The sequence below is a fragment of the Nymphaea colorata genome, chromosome 12, assembly GCF_008831285.2.
Source record: "Nymphaea colorata isolate Beijing-Zhang1983 chromosome 12, ASM883128v2, whole genome shotgun sequence".
NCBI classification, from domain to species: Eukaryota; Viridiplantae; Streptophyta; class Magnoliopsida; order Nymphaeales; family Nymphaeaceae; genus Nymphaea; species Nymphaea colorata.
In genome coordinates, this window is record NC_045149.1 from 13,327,746 (window position 1) to 13,335,094 (window position 7,349).

A 7,349-nucleotide genomic window follows, 5' to 3' on the forward strand; every position below is an offset into this window, starting at 1 on the left:
GATTATTATTGCATCTTTTTGTGTAAAGAAGAAGAATGTCATCACCAAGAGAAAATGCTATAAACAAAGACAAACAACTAATAAGTAATTCAAGAGCATGTTCAATAAAACCATCTGCCCTCGGAATCTCTACACAACAATCTAGAGCTGATGATAATTTATATCATACTTAATTAAAATGTGGTGAAAATGAGGATGTGATCATGTATAAAGTTGAGGAAGTAATGTCTAGTAGGAAAATTACTTCTTCAGTTCGGAATAATTTTGGAAAAGTAAGTGTAGGTGGTGTAAAAATAAATAGATGCAAGTATTGCAAATTGAGTGTTTGCTATAAATACAAGAGGGAGTACATCATCAATGAGAAGACACAAGGGTCTTGCATGTCTTGGTACTATAAGGCAAAATACTTTAAGGTTTGATGTTAGTAAAGTTTCAGGTCTAACAAAAGAATCAATGAGTAAGGGTGCCAAAATTGATGTAAAAAAAATAAGAGAGATATTGGTGAAGTTGTTTGTTTATCATGAGTACACATTCAGTATGGTTGAACACTACTGGTTTAGATTTTTACTGAAGCTTGTTTTTTCAAACTAATCACCCATTTCAAGGACAACAGTAAAAAAAAAGATTTCACAAAATTATATGACATAGAAAAGAAGAAGAATGACTATTTTAAAGGTATTATATCTATTAGTTTGACAATAGATATCTGCACGTCAAACCAACAAATTGGGTATATATCTATTAAATCTCACTTCGTTGATCATGCATGGATGCTTCAAAAGCATATACTTGGTTTTAGCCAAGTCGAATTGCTTCATACTGAAAAAAATTTAGCAAATATAATTGTTAAAAATCTTCAGGGATAGGAAATAAAGAAGATCAACTTCATTACAGTTGACCATATTTTTCCATTGATGTTCATGTAAGGACATTGAAGGAAAATTTGAAAAAACAGTGGTGTAAATTTATACCAAGATGGTAATTTTTTTCATATGTGTTGTTGTGCATGCATTTTAAGATAGTGCAAGATGGTTTGTCTACTATTAGAGATGAACTTGGTAAGATTAGAGACACATTCAAACATATAAAATGTTTCTCATCAAGACTTCACGACTTTCAAGCTATGGTAGATGAATTTAAAATTTCGTAATCAAAAGAAGTTGGTGCTACATGTTGCAACTCGATGGAATTCTACTTCTTAGAGGTTGCACTTATGTACAAGAATGTTTTTCTAGATATGATATAGAAAATCTTTACTTTACATGGTTGCTTGAAGCACATCAATGAAAAAAAAATACTAAAAATATATAGTTTTCTTGAACCATTTTATAGTTTTTGTGTCTTATAAGAAAAATAAATTATATTATAAGAACAAATATAAGAAAACACATAAAAAAATATTACCTTAGAAAATTTGAATGATAGCATGACTCAATGTCATTTCAAACATATTATAAAATAAGTTTTAGACGCTTGTTAATTGTTAATGACTATTTTTGAAGAATTTTAAGATTTTTATTGATATTGTGGTTTATGTTGTTGGTGTTTTGCCTTCAATGAAGCCATTGTTGTAAATTTGTGACATTGTTGCTCAAGTTTATTCTATTCCACATTGGCAAGGTCACTATAAGGTATGAGTGACTCTATTTCACATTAACATGCGATGCATTGGACATGTGTCATAGGCTGGTATCTAATGCATGGATTACCTTACAAAACTTTTTCTTCCCAAATACAACATGAAGAGTTTCAGCCCCAAGGCAAATATACTGAGCTTTTTTGTTGATTTAACCATATAAGCAGTGCAATTTTATTGCTCGTCTTTTAATGCTTGTGCCATATTTGTTTCCATCTTTCCATATGTAACAAGGCTCAAACAATAATTTTTAATCTATATATCAATCACCTATATACCAAATGTCCCCTAAAAAAACTTTTTAATATTGAATATCTATCTAGATGAGAACCTCAATCACTTGCTCTGCACTACCACCTAGTAAGTCTGCTATGCATTGTGGATATTGAGATATGTCATGTGCTTGTGACAGAAGATCTCTACAATCATCCTGCCTGGAGGATGATCGTCTTTATCATTGGTTTGAGGTTGAGCAAATGATCCATGTTACTTATTTGAGTAGAAAAGGAAAGCTTATTAAAACCAAATAAACGCAATACAAATACTATAGCTAAGCAGATCACCAAGCAATAGCAGACAAGCATGGTGCATAAATCTGCTATATAAAAAGCAGAAGTCTTGTCTCTTGCTTTTATAGAGGTTGTTTAATTCTCATCCTCTTAATTTTTGGTATTGTAACAACTAACAAGATGGCATGTATTGTTCCAAATCTTAAGTTGTTCAATGATTCGATGTTTTATTTTACCTTGATGACAAAATTATCAACAAAATTTCTTTTGATTCCTCATCTTCAAGAGGTTGGTAGAACTATGGTGTATGTTCCTTAGTGAACGTGGCTTTTGGACGTTTACAAGTTTGAATGGAGGAGACCATTATGTATCACAAATGCTGGAGCTATTCTTTTAAATGAATGAATATTTATCCATTCTTTGCTAAAATAATTGCTTCACGACCATTGACAGCTAGTCTTAATTATTTTTCATTCTTTTGTGTTTGTTAATGTTGTATAATTTTTCTAGGAGCAAATGCTGCTAGACCACCTTTTTTTATCCCTTCAACATCAGTGAACATTCATCCATTCTTTCTTGACATAACTACTTGGCAATTGGGATAACTGGCTTTGTTTTCCATTCTTAATTATTTTTATGTTTTACATAATTTTTCTAGGGGAGAGAATACTGCTAATTATGCCACATCTCTAGTTATTTTTTATTTTTGTTTATTTCCCTTTAGTTTAATGTGCACCTTTTCTTCATGCTTAACATAAAGCTCCAACCAACAACCTATGAATGAGTCCATGTATTCTGTAGCACTTGAAGTCTTATTTTAAACCTGATCAATAATATTATTTGATTAGAATATGTCTTCAAATGCAAATTTGTGTAAGCACCTTGAATCGTTATTTTTTTCTTTATGCTAACCTTTTAATTTTTGTGTTGATTGTCAATTGTGTTAGGTTCTAATGTCAAAAGGAGATTCACATGAGTTTAGCATGTGATATATTTAGGCAGAAATTGTTTACTTTTTTGAAGCTTGGAGTAGAATGACTAATTGTTATATTTTGAAGTGAATTAAACAAGTTGAGTTCAACGACATGAGCTGCTAGACAAGTTAAATGAGTCGAGCTGAAGCTCGATAGTCGAGTCGAGCTCGAGCTTATTGTATGAAGCTTGACTCAAGTTCAAACCGAGTTTGAGCTAGAGTTTTTGAAGTTGGTTCGAACTCGAGTTGGCTAGCTCGAGCTCAACTCAGCTCATGTGCATTCATATGCATTAGTTCATACTTTTTTCTCCTTGTTTTTCTTTCAACCATCTACCTATTTCAGATAGAGGGCATTGGTTACATGGTTGGGTGATTATGGATAGGCAAAAAATGTGTGTGTGTGAGTGGGTGATTGGTAAATACCAGGCCAATTGGGTAAGGATAAAAATAAAACCTTTTAAATTCTTGTTAAAAAAAATTAAGCAAAATGTGAAGCTTTTAATGTGTTTATAAACACTAGTTTAATAAAATCATGCTTTACTTCAAGTCATTTCTGTAAAAAATAATTGATCATTATACTATAAAAAAATTGATGTTATAAGAGCTTTTCATTTTTTGACTATTACAAAAAATATTATTCAAGTAAAAAAATGACTAACTTAATATATGTTTCTCATCAAATCACTCTTAAGGTTATATTTATAAACTTAGAATGCAAAAAAAAAAATAACAAAGAGAGAGAGAGAGAGAGAGAGAGAGAGAAAGAAAAATGGAGAGGGAGGTACATGACCCTTAGGTGCAATGACCTATAAAGATATCATTTTGGTCACTGATTTTTCCAATATAGATGGCTTAGAGAAGACCAATAAGAAAAAATTGTTAATTAACTGTAGATGACTAGAATATTCTCTCATTTTTTGTTGTTGAGTTTCTCTCAGCCATAATGTAATGTTTATGGCACATCTTTTGCGATCTAACCAAATAGATATTATCTTAAGAATAAGCTGGTGGAAAATATATATTAAGTTAATTATTTTTAAAAATTTAATTGTATTTTTATATTAAGTAAACTTGAACGGTTCATATAGCATCTAAATTTTGATGATGGAGAGAAATCTCCATCTTTCATGAAAATAGCTTAAACTAAAGCATGTTTGGTATCAAATTAGTTTTCATAGCCATATTAAGAAGTTTTATGTTGTTTAGAACATTTTTTAGCAAACAATTAATCAGTCTTGCTTTTATTCGTGACCTAACGGTATGGCATCTACCAATTTCCATACATATAAAATGGCGAAAACAGGTCATACCCTTTAACATGTAAAACTTACATTTAGATGCCGTATAAATTTGATTATGAGAGAGGGTAAGTTAAAATACAAAACCGAATAGGAGCCCAAATATTAGAAATTCATTGCTGATAATCTTTCTAAAGATGTAAATCTCATATTAACTTTGAAGTTGCATCAAATATCCATATTCAATGAATCAAAATTTACAATTAACTTCGAACATCATATTGCATATCCATGTCACAGTTACGTAAACCTAAGATTCGCTTTGGAATTAGATGGAACATCAAAATTAAATCTGCTTCACCTGCTCCATGGCGATAGGAGGATCCATGGCCCTTAAAGTGAATCCAATAAAAAAGCAACAAATGCTACAAAAAGGTTAAGGAAGCATTTGGATGACAGCCCAAAGACTGGTTTTCAAAACAAAACCTGTTTTTGCTTCTAAAATATTAATTCTAAACATATTTACGTAACATCAAAACCAGGCTCTGCTAAAGTTCAACCTTACTAGAAGCTGATTTTCATAAAGAGCCTAAGTAACTTGCCTTCTCTTATGTTTTCTAGGTAAAATCAATTTTTGTCCCCTTCCTCAAATTTTTGTCTTACTGAAACTAGTTTTTAGCTCAAATTTTTGTATTATCGTCTAAACATTTAGATCAGGTTTTGAAATTAGTTTTTACCTCAAAGTTTTCTCTTATCATCAAAACATTTAAAATAAATTCTAAAACTAGTTTTTATAGCTCGAACTTTTATCTTTTCATCCAAACATTTAAATCAAGTTTTAAAACCAAGATTTTAACCACATTTTCACAATATTTTACAAAGTTAGTTGTCCAAGAACTTAACTCTTTTTTCCAAAGGTATTTTCGACACTGCCATTTAATGGTCCCACGCTGTAGTTTGCAGCAGTCCTATCAGGAGAAACCCCAATTGTCAACTTCAACCCCATCTCTAACGTGCGGACAAAAAACCAAAAAGAAATTAGGAGAGAAAGAAACATAATATATATATATATATATCAAAATATCTCTCTTCCTCTCTCTCTCTCTCTCTCTCTTTTTTTCTTTTTCTCTCTTATTTCTCCCTCTTCTCTGCCACGTGTTTGACGATTGACTTTATCACCCCTCAAAACAAGCAATTAATACGAGCTGCCGAGTGTCGTCTTCTTCCCGTCGCTTTCCCTTGGCAGGAGAGCGAGTGCCAATGTGGCAGGTGTCTGAGTGCCGTGCCTGTGTTAAGGCAGTCGTTCGACGAGCGGGGAGGGAGAGTGGCATTCCCGTAGTTTTTGAGAAGTTCGGGGGCTATATTCTGCGAAAGAAGGAAGAGCGAGTGGTGGGGTTGAGGGGGTTGCAGCACTCTCCATATGCGGGCGTTCGTACAGTCACTAGGTAAAGGTCTCCTGCTTTGTTTCGTCCTTTTTTTGAACTTTTTATCCTCTCAGTAAAAAAAAAAAAAGAAAAAAAAACAGGTGTCCCTAGTAACTTTTCTGCCCCTCATAGGGGTAAACCGGTAAATTCGTTCGAACTGATGGTGGAAAATGAAATCGACGACTTCAGACGAGGACGCCCACATGGTCCGATTTTGCGGATTTTGGATCATGTGTTTGGATCAAAGATCCAAACATAGAGGATTGGGCCGCTTTTGGAATTGGATCATTCTTGATGGCTTGCACTACAAGACGCTTCAATTTATTGAGATGTACAACCAATTGAAGGCTGCCACGTGTTTGGAAAATTTTAAAACAATTTTTAAAATTTTGAATTTTATATTTCAAATTAAGTTTATATGTTTTAAATTTTTCGACTTATTCACAGCTAATTCAGTAGATTCACCGAACTAATTTTTGCATCTGCTTGTGCCGCTCATAGCCTCAACTCATGAGCATCATCGTGTTAAATACCACTGTTACTATTTATTGTTTTATTATCGTTTTTATAATCTTCAAGTTGCAAATGTTTGATATATAATTGTGAAAAGATACACTCGAATTTTCGATCCATTTGTAATGACATGTTAAACTTTATTATGTCAAACTCCCTATTAATTGCTTTGAAGGGTGCTTCTTTATATTAAATTTTTAGTGCCGCAACTGGTTGGTAGGAACAGAGAGAGGTGATAGGTGGCTAGTCACAAGTTCAAATCTCAATGACACCCACATATACATGTATATCATGATTGAGGGGCATGATAATATGCATGGGGGCCTTGCACTTCCCGGTTGGTTAATTGATTGAAAGACTAAAATAAACTTAAATTTAGCTTTTCTTCATTTATTTAAACTATTGGATTATAGGTCCCTTGTCTTGTCTTCAGTTTCACAAGATCTCCAATTCATTAACTCCTTGTTCCATTCTTCTCTCAATATCCCATCAGGTCTCAATCAATGAAAGTAAACAATGATAATGAATAATTTTAGTTTCTCTCTCACCAAAAACGTAACTATTTTCTATTTTGTATCTTATAGGTAAAAATGGCATTTATAGTTTCTTTTTTATTGCTGTCTGAGATGAGGTACTTGATATTTGAACACAACTCATAAAAGAATGGTGATATTTTCTTTCTAATTGTTCATTATTATTAAACTTTAGATTAGGCAAAGTTGATGATAATGGTAGACAAGCTAGTTGAGTAAGAAAACTTGGTTTTATTAAGTCCATCGATTACAGTAATGGCTCTAGATGTAATATTGAGATTTGAATTCGTATTGGATACGGCGCAGACAAAAAATGCCAACACATCTATGTAACATGTGGTCCATTATCGACCCTACTTGCAATACAATCTCGAAAGATCCCAAAAAATGAAGTTGGGATGCACCCTTCTTTCTGTTATGCGGCCCTTATCTTGAAATCAAATTGTCAAAAATCAAAAGTGTCAATGCAAACACGAAGGTAAATGCGCTAATCGATCCATATCAGAAAGGTGAACGAACTCTA